At 36.1% G+C, this 12,955-nt stretch overlaps 1 protein-coding gene and 1 pseudogene across 7 annotated transcripts in view; both read right to left on the bottom strand.

Annotated features, from left to right (window-relative positions):
- Rbpj (recombination signal binding protein for immunoglobulin kappa J region) overlaps window positions 1-12,955 on the bottom strand; it is a 209,934-nt gene that overhangs the window by 80,667 nt on the left and 116,312 nt on the right. The window lies entirely within an intron of this gene.
- On the bottom strand, window positions 1,935-8,512 carry LOC125610949 (annotated as a pseudogene).

The raw sequence follows: 12,955 nt of genomic DNA, 5'->3' as shown, positions 1-12,955 counted from the left end.
TACAGGCACTGTGGCCAAAAACTATTCAAATGTATAAACTAAATATATCAAAAAATACTTGGCTTCAAACCACCCAACATCTATAGTTTTACACAGTAGAAGGAGGTAAAGTGTCATCCATAAAGCTATTATAGACTATTTGATGTCAGAAATTATGTCCATAAAACATCTTAAATTTACAATTTACCTTTACACTTATCCAAATAATGTGTTTGGAGGAAAAAAATCATTAAACAGTCATGTGAAAATATTCTAAATTCCCTCAAAGTTAAAAGAGGGAAAGAGCAAAAGCAAAGATTACTAGAATAAAAACACTCAGAATTGTACCACACTAATTCACTCCCCTTCAAAAAACATTCACCCATAGGGCTTCAGAAATAACAAACACAGAATTCATCCCAACTGTGACTACAATTTGTAAGCAGTCTTTCATTGCTCCATAAAGGCTCATCATTGTAAATACTCATCAGTTTTTAAGCCACATCCACAGCTGCTCTCTGATAGAAAAACAACAAATTTTGAACATTAAAGATTTTAAAATGACATTTATGGAACAGTTTTACATAAAATAAAATTAAAAGTAGTCCAGTATAACAGAAAGAATTAACGGTACCTAGTCTACCAAACCATAAGAATCTTGAGTCACTCTTCATAGTAATACCTTTCATTTACATGGTGCTAGGATCATTTTCTAAGCTCCCTGCCATGCCAGAGATATCATTTATGCTTGAAAAAAAAAAAAAAATCAAAGCAGAGATAATCACCAAATTAGTAGACAATAGATGTGTTTCACAGCCACCAGTCTATATTCTTTCCACAAACCTTTCTCCCAAAATCATACTGAAATGAAGGAAAAAAAAAAAAAAAAAAAAAAAAAAAGCTCCACACAAATCAATTCTCTACTCAATTTTACCCTCCTGCCTCAATTTATTCTCTGCCTGTACTAAGGGAGAAGTTCCTCTGCTTAGTGAGTATAGCCAGTCATGTGTTTTATGATGACTAAGAGTTAACCATGCTCAGGAGAGAAAAAGAAGACTGAACCCAGTAGCAGCATCAAATGCTAAATCACTACAAGATATTCATACTACAAAATGGCAATAAAATTAAAATTAAAATTAAAATCCAGAGATATGGGTTTGACTCTTCCACCAGCTGGCAGGTGAACTTGGTTATGTTTCTGTAAAACATCACAATACTAACTTCCTCACCAGACTATGCCAATGTCTAAATGCAACAAAAGATCTCTTGAGCTATCAAACACTACATTCGGGTACAGAATAAACTGAAAACACATCAGGTAAATATGAATTCACACCAGGAATCTGTTAAGACCATTATAACACATCATGGTAAAAGTAGCATTTCAAATCAGAAAACAGAACACAGCATTCCTCACATAAATTGGCCTATATTAATTAAACAGTATTTTCTTCTACTTGCTTGGGTTTTTAAATAGCATTTCATCTGTGACTGTGGGTATCAATAGGTATGGCTCCCTATTATTCTTAGTGGCCGTTTTGAAAGTGTTTCTCTTATTATTTATGTTGCTGCCCAAGATACATCTGGCAACTCTGATAATGTGAAAACTCCAGACATTTTGAAGTATAGTCTGTTTTGTACATCAATTTATTGCCCATTTTCATTTTCCTTATGAGTTATTCTTTATCCATATTTTTCTAATGAAATACATCTTATTTTGTGTAATGAACTTTTATTTTCCACATATTACCTTTTGTCAATTCTTGATATTAAATACCTTATTTTCTGTTAGCTTTTCACTTACTCAGTTTTGTTTGTTTTTGTTACATGGGCATTTAAAAATATATATATTTTTTTCTTTTGCATACCAGGGATTGAATTCAGGGGACTTGGCTACTGAGCTACATCCCCAGCCCTACTTTGTATTTTATTTAGAGACAGGGTCTCACTGAGTCGCTTAGTGCCTGCTTTTGTTGAGGCTGTCTTTGAACTTGTGATTGTCCTGTCTCAGCCTCCTGAAGAGTTAAAATTTTTATGAAGTCAAATTTGTTATTTTCCTTTGATTTTGTGTTTTGGTTACAACCATTTCTCACCATAAGATTATGAAAGCATTTGTATGTATGTTCTTTTAGAAAGGAAAAAAAATAAAAATATGAAGCAGGAAAAGAAAATTAACAATGACAATACTGCCAGAGTTTCTGACAATATTATTTTTAAAGTTAAATAGAAGCTTGGAGTGGTGGTATGCAAATGTAGTCCCAGCTACTCAGGGGACTAAGGCAAAAGAATCGGGCCCAGGAGTTCAAGACCAGCCTGAGAAGCAAGTAGTAAGACTCCAGTCTTTAAAAAACAAACAAACAAAAAAAGTTAACTAAAAGGTAAATAATGTTACTTAAGATAATCTTTTGTGTTCAAAGACTAGTCTAATCAAATCTAACTTTGCACTTCTAGAAAAAATAATTTACTTTTAAAGTAATCTAATAGAAAAGACTATAATCTTCTTTTCCTTAAAAACGTGTACCACATTTACTTATATCTGGAACTGTTTTGCCACCCAGTAATTAACTTTGAAGTGTTTGAAGTGAAAGACAAACACAAGCCCCATCAGTATAGGGTAGGGAATCAAAGGCAAAAAGCAGAAGTAAAACTGTATGGATTTAAGTTAAGTTACTAAAATACCCAACCTTCAGACTTCTGTAAAAGGAGATACCATCTCCCTCAAAATGTCCTGGATGACTCATTATATATTCAACAAAATATCAGTTACCTGATCCCCTTAATACTGTTTACCAATATTTTGATATTTTTAACATGTAATAGAGTGTTAGCATTTCCATTAAAAAAAATTGAGGAATATACTCCCAATTCTTTTTTTCTGTAATATAAAAATTTATTACTATTGTTTTCATCAGTGAAATTTATGATCTTGACCTCCCCTTCTTGCCTTTGTGTATAGGGCCAAAAGGGAGACATGACAACCTTAAAGCAGACTCCAGGAATGTCATCAACAGCATGACCTTTTCGACCAAATCTAGCAATCAGAAATTCATCATTTTCCTCAATAAAGTTCAAGCAATCATCACTGGGTACAAAAGCCGTGATTTTCTTGCCATTCTTGATCACCTGGACCCTGAAAACAAACTTCTCGATGGCAGAATTTGGCTGTTTGGCTTCAACCCCTACTTTTTCTAGCACAATTCCCTTTGCATGGGAAGCACCTCCAAAGGGTTGGTCTTCAGGCCTGTGCCCAAATGGGCTTTCTTGTATTGTTTATCATGTTACTTCTGGTCCCTTCATTGACTACGGAGCTTCCTGGCAGTATGAAGACCTCGTAACTTGCCCATTCTGTTGATGCCGCAGGGCTGAGCGAAAGCCCAATTCTTAACAGTAATTATTCTTGCTGTAGGACTACAGTAGTTCACTTTATGTGATATTTAAATAACTTCTTAATTTCTTACGATAAACATTTCTAATTAGAAAAAAAATCAAGATGACCATATGCAGATGAGACAATAAGTCCTTAAGAAAAATTTCCAGGGCTGGGGAGCAGCTTAGTAGTAGTATACTCAACTAGTATACTCAAGGTCCTGCATTTGATGGATGGAAGAAGGAAGAGAAGGAAAGAATGAAGCAAGAGATGAAAGAAAGAGAAAAGAAAAATGGCCATTCCTGACCAATCACAGAAAAAGAAAAGAGAAAAAAAAAGGAAAGAAATATCCACATGTTTAAGGCCCCTGGATTTAATCCAGGCACACAGAGAGGCAGGCAGGCAAAAGAAAAATGTCCACATCAAGACAGTTACTTCCCAGAAATAACTATGAAAAACAAAAAACAAAAAACTTTGCACCTACCATGTAAATGTATGTTTAAATTCTAATGTAATTTTAAAAATACTTAATTCATTAACTGATAATTTTCAGGAGTTACAACTAATTAACTACATATTTAAGTAAATGACATAAATAAATCCTGTGGGCAAAGTATATACATCACATTAAATACAGCAGGGAAAGACCAGGGCAAAGAAGGCTTACTTACCAATAATAATGAAGTAACCTTTGAAAGCTACAGCTATCCATTCAAGTTTTTTTTTTTTTAATATTATAATAGTCAATCCTCAACTCCCACTAATTCAATGCTAACCATTTAATGGCACACATTATTATAAGCTGTGAATTACAAAATAATATAACTCCCATCTTTGGAAGGCTGAAAAGGATTTAATTCATTTCCTTGACATATGTATGAGCATAGATGACAGATACAACAGATTTAATGAACTCTGTAGTCAAGGGAGTTAATATTGTCTTGATGTACACACTAGAAAAATCACTGCATGTTCATCAACAAGTTCATAAGTCCATTTTACAGTATAAAATTTCAATTTGTGGCTTCTCTTCCTTGGAGATGGCCTTTCTTTTCCTCCAGAGGCTCTGGAAACAACCAACCATAATTAGTGCAAGTGGCAGAATCAAGAGGCTAGAGACACAAGAGGCAAAGACTGTCGTGAGCCAAAAGTAAAGGCACCTAGCCAGTTCCTGAGTAGGAGTAATTAAACCCGAGTGGTGAGAGGGCATGAAAGGTGAGCAGCGAGGGCAACTATGTTTCTAAAGAGGCCAGCATGACAGTTGAAAACAGAAGACAAAGATCATAATCAGCAACAACAGGAAGAAAGTAAAGGCGGAAAGAACAAGTAACCCCAAGCCCAACATTTATGAAACAACAATGGCAGTAGCACTTTCCCAACCATGCTTGGAAGCTGAAGGATTTGCATTCTTGGTCCATGCATACTGTAGGGAAAAGGGAATACAGGAAGGGGTGAGTGCATAAACATTAAAAGGCACCAAGCAGTATAAATAGAAAAGAGTAAAAAGACCAGCATATGCCTCACCTCCTGCCCCCTGCCAAAAAACAAGGAGCTGGCTTGTAAATAATCTAACCTGCCTTTGTCTATATTTAAATATTTAGAATATATAATAACGCCTTTCCTAGCTCTGAAATTTCCTGAATCTAATGGATTTAATAATCTATATAATGTGTCACACAGGATGTCATAAAGGATACTATGCTACATGTAATTCTACAACACACAGAATATAAATCGAGAGAACAAAGTGCAGGGGGATTGGGAGTACAGAATCATACTTCAGTATCAGAAGACTACACTTGATCATCTTTCATCTAAGAAACCAATTCCTAGTCTCCTCCTTTAAAGCAATCCACAAAGTGTTATCAACAAACAATACCGCCTAAAATCCAACCACCAGGCTTCATTTCAAGCACATTCAGAAATGAAGAATTTGGTCAACTTGCAAATTTCATTGAACTTCCCTTTAGCTTCTTTCTAGAGAACATATTCAAATACAGTTACATTTTTCTATTTTTTTAAGAGTTGGAGTTTTCAATCTAGTATATGTTTCATACAACACTTCAAAAAGTATAGTCCACAAAAGGAATAAGGGTGACCATAATCCAGGGGGCAGATGTCAGTTTCTGAAGTAGGAAAAAAAAATCTATACTGAATGTCAGCCTTACCATTTAGACTAAGTGCCACCTAGTGGTAAGTGTTATACACTACCAAATCCATTAAGGTCATGTTCATTTATCCTGCAACTAGCATCTGGCAGATGGTAATTGCTCCATAATTATGCAAGTAAAACACTGCTCCTGTCCTTTTCACTGAGAGATTAAATACAGAGACAGGTAGATAATCAGTATAGATAAATTTATAGACAGTAGAACAATGTTAGGTGTTACAGCAGAGATATGCAAAAATAAGTATCCAATATTTATTATTAACCTAAAATACAAAATACTGTTAAATAGGTTCTCTTAAACCTGTTCACCTCGCTCAGACTTTTCCATTTCTAATTATTACATCACCCAGGTTTCAATTAGTTGGAGGTTTTTCCTACCTTCCTTGCTGCATCCCTCCTCCCATTTTCTCTTTTCAATTCCACACTTCAGAAAAGGAAAGAAGAATCTACTTATTGAACACCTACTACTCCTAAACTGAGCTAATAATTTTATATCCCTTATCTTATTTAATCCTAGCATCAATACTACAAAGTATTTTTTCCATTTTCTTAGATAAGGGGAAAAGATTTAGATTAACTGACATTCTTAATTGCCACAGACAATAATATTTGGATGACAGTACACTGATTACAAATTTCCCTATATCCCCATACCATGATGCCTCAAAAAAAGCCTTTTTTTTTTTTTTGCCTTTCTATCCTAGGTCTATCTTTAAGACCATGTTTCTCTTATATAGTAGCCACAAATTTCAATCCATTTCCTACTGTTTACATCCAAGTTCACCTCATCTAAATCATCCAATGTCCTACCCCTTTCTTCTGCATCCCTGATTGATATTCAAATACTTAGCTTAGGACTCAAGGTCCTCCAAAAGACCTCCAAACACTTTCCAGTTTAATTTAAAATGCCAACTCTAACCATTTCTATGAACTCCCCCACATACACACCTGACACAATCATTCACACCTGTTTCCATCATCAACACTCTACATCTGTCACGGCACTTACAATAATTTCCCTTAAATATTAATTATCCATATATATACTTTCCACTAAGTCATATACCAAAGCACATATTCATCTGTACAGGGCAGGCACAAAGCAGTTTTACACCTAATAAGACTATAATATATGTTGTTATTAAAACAATATATTTATTATGTATTTTATTTATTGGATTTATTACATATTATCATACATGCGACTAAAGCATGGTCATACTCATTCCCTTGAATCTTGGGACAACCTTGGATGTTTTTGCTTACTCCAGTTGGTGTAATTAGGAACTTTGTACAGAATTATATAATATTTTTGCATGAAAAATTTTCTCACACTCAAACCAGAAATATTATTTGAAAAGGTATGCTTGCAAAATAAGGAAAGATTTTAATAGGTTTGCAGTTTTCAAAAAAAAAATGCCTTTGTTTCAATGATGCAAACTAGTCTAAAATTAGTATGTTCTATAGCATATCCGGTTATACCCCAAAATAAGTTGGTCATAATAATTAAATACCCTACACACTGGTTCTATAGTTCATACGGCAATACTGAACTTCTATAATGCTTTACCACATTTATAAAAAAGTTTTATAGAATGACAAACACTTTTCCTGGTTATATAAACTTTTTATGAGAAACTACTCTTATACTTATTATTATCATCTAATTAACAGTGTACATTAGCTCTACAACCAAGTTAAGACTTCAAGAAACTTGGGGAGAGGAATTAAAAGCAACAGTCAACTTGATTTTCTAGTGCATTTCATCTCCTATCCCTCAGGTGTGGCACTTTCATTGCAAGGATTTTGCAACTTAGAATGCCAAAGAAGCAACTTTCTATCTTTTTTTTCCCCCTTGGTAAAGTTAAGATAGTGTAAATATTTCCAAGACTACCATGAACTTCACCAATCTAACTGAAAAGCTGCCATGCTTATTTCCATGCACTGCATCAACAAAACAAACTTACACAAATATTTATACACACAGGTAATTACTATAACTTACACTACTGCCGATATATGCCCCTCCCCCATGCCCTTAAGTAAGTTTGATATGTTGGAGAAGTGCACTGGGATATCATTTCAGCCCCTGAAGCAGAAGCAGGCCTAATGAGGCATAAGCAACACCATGATGCTGTGCCAGGCCTAAGAGGCCTCCAGAACTGTGGTCATGGTAAGTGTCTGAGAGATGGTAGCAGCTGGGCATTCAACATTCCTACATTTTTATGGCTGTCCAAGCAGAGAAAAGAGCAGTAAGAAGTAGACCCCAAAAAGTTGGGGGTGACTCAATGACAACATCTGTGGTAAAGCAGTAATTTACCAAATATGTCTGTTTAAAATGCCAAAGCACATATCTCCAAGGTTGTGGTCCTCTGTACTAAATACACTGCTGCTTTTCTAAAACATGACCCACAAACCACAGGCTGCAGTATAAAAAGTCCATCTTGAACCCTGCCCATGAAAGGGTACCAGAAGAAACTGTTATGATAATTAAGATATCTGTATAAAGTGCTTTATGATTTATAAATCACACCTACCACACTGTTTTATTTGACCTTTCTAATTATAACTGCACATACTTTACCTGACATAATAGTCACAATGTGCCTGGTACATAAATGCAATCTGTCCACACAACCTGAGTCTTCCTCTAGATCATAAATTTCTTAAGTGATTTTATGACATGGATCCCCAAAAATGCTGTCTGTAGTGCCCTAAGGTTTATGCATCTAGAAGTACTTAAAACACTTTTTTAAACACGAAATCTTTTGAGAAATATTTGACAGTCAACCACATAAAAAGCAAAATGTGAAAGTTAAGCTTGCCTGTTTTGTAGATACAATAAAATGTAGCATTCTAATAAAATTTTGCCTGGCACAGTGGTACACGTCTGTAATCCCAACTGCTGGGGAGGCTAAGGCAGGAGGATAGAGAGTTCAAAACCAGCCTTAGCAAAAGCAAGGTACTAAGCAACCCAAGTGAGACCCTGTCTCTAAATAAAAAATACAAAATAGTGATGGGTATGTAGCTTAGTGGCCAAGTGCCCCTGAGTTCAATTCCTGGTAATCCCCCCACCAAAAAAAAGTACTTTTCCCCAAGAGCTTTACTATAACTTTCTCAGGTGCAATGACACTATCTATGGCTGAAAATTATACCTCCAGGTATTTCAGGAATTGTTCCTTTACATAATCAAAATCAAATACAAAACACCTACAAGTAGATATATCTCAAATTCTGCCTATATAATCATATTTTCTTTGAAGTCCTATCATGTGCTGGCACTCTTCTAAGAATACATAAATGATTAAGAAAAAAATGGTATATGCCACCAAGTAATGAACAGCATTTGAATATGATAATTACAATAAGACATTTCCAAAAGAATTACACCAGTCCTTTAATAACACACAGCAGGAACACCATACCTAGCCTCTTAGATCTGTATAGAATATCCTGACCTTACTCTTGAATTACAACCTAGTAAAGACCAGTACTTTTGATAAACCCTTATGCATTAAAGTTCTGGGCCTATATAGAGAACTCCAAATTCTTAAATACTGTGAATATGAAGAAAAAGAAAAAGGCAAACAATTTAGCTGGAGAAGATGTTAACAAAATACATTCCGAGGAACCTATAAACCATGCCAGCAAACATTTTTATATGCACTTACTATGTACCAAGAATTTTACTAAATGTTTTCATGCATTATCTAATTTAATCTTCATAACAACTCTTTAAGTTAGGAATAATTATCCTGCAAGTGATGAAAGAGGTAAGGATAGGATAATTTGACAATGCTATAGAGGTTTGAAGAGGCAGAGACAAATGAAATCTGAGCAGATTAAATCCTAAATATAAGCTCAAAACTCTCCACTCTGTTGCCTCTTTTAAATGAAGGCTGCTAGGGGGAGCCATTGAAAGGTTTTTAAACTAAAGAGTGGAGTGATCAGATTTGTTCTACAGAAACACTGTTCTGCAGCCATGTGTAAGATGGAAAATGGGTGTGGATCTAGAAGCAGAAAGAGGCTGTCTATACATCTGCTATAATCCAGGTGAGATATGACAAGAGCATAAACTATGGTAGTGGAGTAAAGGTTTAATGAGACATGAAACCAAAATCCTGGCCTGGGGAACTAGATGACAACCAATCCAATATCACCACCAGAAATACAGAAGCAATAGGCTTCATTCCTTCAGTAAATATCTACAGTGTCCTCCAAACACCACTTTCCTATAACAAAGTATCAAGTCTGAAATTATAGTTCTGGTGACTAGAAAATATTGTTGAGAACAAATGACAAAGCATTATAATACTAAGACACATGCAAAATTTGTCATTACTATTAACAGGCGAAAACATTTCATGCTATCTTTTTAAAATATTACTACAGGCAGAAAAAAAAAATCAACAGAAGACATCCCATAATTTTATAATGTATTATTACATTTGAGTTTGACAGATCTTCAGTCTCTTACAAAACACAACGACCACTCTGTAATTTGTTTTGCTTGTCCACACTCTCCCTTAAGTTGGGGGAGGGGGCAGGGTATCTGTTTCATTACCCAAACTAAAATACATATTTGGGCTTTTTTTTTTAATCCCACTATCATTGCTGTAACTTGCCAAGAATTTAGTTCATAACCTCCTACTTGACTTCCTATAAAATATGACCTACTTCACATTAGCTTATTTCAGTAACAATTCGTAGATGTTAACCACACCTTTCATCCAAGGATGCGCTCTATAAATCTTAAGGCACAGCAATCCTGTGCAGATGTGGCAAGTTATTACAATCCCCATTTTACTACAGAGTTAGGAAACTGGCCCAGGGGAAGTAAAATAACTTGGAAATAATCACAAAGCCAGATGCCAAAAATAACAACTTTTAGTCAATCCATGAGAAAATACTGCCCCTAGTTGAAATAACATGAAATTTAGTATTAGGAGGAAGCAAAATGCAAAATAATGCTTTAAAGCCAAGTCTTAAGTCTTATTTCTAAAAATGACTGAACACCAGAATTAAGATCTATAAGAACTTTCAAACAAAGTCATCTTTTCTGAATGCTTTACTCATCCAAGGTTCCAAAGAAAGATTACTTAATCAATTACATCTGCCAAGAGTGGCTTCCCCCCACAAAAAACAATTTATCTTACCCATTTAAAAGACATTAGTAGACATCTGTTGGTAACACGAAGTAACTTTTTAACAAACTTTTAAAAATCTAATGCCTAGAAACATATATTAGAACAGATCCGAACATACTGCAAGTGAGCCTGATATTATCTTCTAAAAATATACTCCTTGCAGTCCCGTTGTAATATTCACAGATAATAATTCAAAGTTTTGATAGTCAATATTTGAAATGAAAGTTTCCCAAACATAACTTATCCTATATATTCCCATATATGTTGCTGTTTGACATAAATTAAAGGCACTGTTTTATTTGGTTATGACATAAAATTCTTAACAGTGTTTAGGAACTACACAACTCAAACTGTAAAAGTGACTTTATGATAACTATGTAATCATTCTTAGATGCACAAATCAGAGCAAAATACTTTCTATTATTACATAGTATTTACACTTTATTTACAGTCAGAACCAGTATGCTCATGATTTTACCTTCAAAAGATTACATACTAAGAACAAGAAGGGAGACAATAGTTATTGACAAAAATAATTCATGAACTGAGATTGCAAATTCTCACAAACACCTCAGGTATCAATCATGAAAGTATGGTTTTCCTTCAATCAGAATTTAACCTATTAATTCTAATCACTGTCTTAATAAACAACAACAACAACAAAAAAGCTTTCCACTGTGCCAGGATTCCTTTTAGCAGATCTTGCATATCCTCTATCAGGTCCACTTTGTGTGGAACCTCAGTGCACAAATCAAATGACATTCCAAAAGATTTTACCAGTAATGTATCTTCTAAAAGTAGTGATCAACTAGTAGAAAAAAATAATAATCCTGGTAAACCTAATACTTTTTATTCCTAGCACAAGAATAATTCAGGCCACTTATTTACAATACACCACATCCCCACAGATATAACCCCAAGCTTTTAACATTATTGTAACAAGAGCTGAGAACAACTTAATACTCCTTTAACATCAGGAATTGCCTTTAAGATAACCTCACTTAAAGCTATTACTTCTATGTCTTTTGAGTACATGTGATTAATATATTCCACAAAGATCCTAAAAGCAGTATTCATCAACCAGAAACTGCACTCTTCAGCGTTTAATCCCAATGATGGGACAGAAGATGCAAAAAGCACAAATTGTAAACACTAACTGCAAATTACAAGGATTGTAAAATGTGAACTCTCATGATTAAGAAAAAGCAAATCATTTTTATCAAGTTTCCAAGCAGGACAACTCGCTTTATGAAGCAGGAGTTACTGGCAAAATAAACTGTACAACTAGATTCTGGAAAATGCTCAAATTGTCCACCCCAACATTCACAAGGTTTTAATACTGAAATTCGCTCAATTCCTATTTACATACCAAATGAATATCCATCATGGATATCTGAAACTATTCTCAAACATCGGTAGGATAGGGGCGGGGTGGGGGGGGGCAGAGAGCCACCTTTCGCCTACTTCTATTCGTTCTGCAATACCCGGCCACCCAGCAGCAGGTAACCCAAATGCAAAGCTACGACAGCTGCCCTTGGCCAACGCCACCAGAAACACCAAGGGGCAGAGAGGCGGGGGGATAACCATCAAGAGACTAGATCTTTTTCAGGGCTACTGTTTCCAAGCACAACCACGAACCCAAAGAGATGGCAATGAAAACTGGAGTCCCCTTAAAAGCAGTATTAACCCCCCCCCGAGGGGGGTACACATAATCCCGAGAGAAAGGGGTGCAGAGGAGAGGAGGGGGCGGAGGAGGAAACTAAGTATCCCCAAGCATCCTTCAGATTCACAAAACAACAAGCCCTAGAGTCTGTCCGCACTTCCAAGCACCAGATGGAGTCCCCGGGGCTGAGACAGTTCAGCAGACAAACACTGTGGGCAGCGGATAAATCACACGAAGATGGGAGGGTAAGGGGGGTACTGGGAAAATAAGCCACTATATGAGGGAGACAAAGCCTCTGGGGGTGATCCAGGGCCAAAGAGAAAGGTGAGAGGGGAGACACACGAGAAAGACAAAGAAAGAAAAATAAACACAGGAATCTGGTGCCTGGGCTGTGGCAGGTCACTGGGCCACCAAGAAGAGAGGAACACAACAAAGGGGCACGGGAGGAAGGACAGCGGAGGGAAAGAGATGGAGAAGGGATGCGGGGCGCGGCGGGGCGGACAAAGCGCCCAAGGCAGCGAAACAAAGGGCCGGGGGTAGAGAGTCGCGGGGGGACAGCGCGGAAAGACAAAGCGCCCAGGGCCCGGGGCACCGGAGGGGCGAGGAGGCGACGACCGCCGCGAGGAACA

This window comes from Marmota marmota, unplaced genomic scaffold (assembly GCF_001458135.2).
Source record: "Marmota marmota marmota unplaced genomic scaffold, marMar, whole genome shotgun sequence".
Taxonomy (NCBI): Eukaryota; Metazoa; Chordata; class Mammalia; order Rodentia; family Sciuridae; genus Marmota; species Marmota marmota.
Note: the sequence above shows the minus strand (reverse complement) of the source record. Positions and strands in the feature narration are given on the sequence as shown.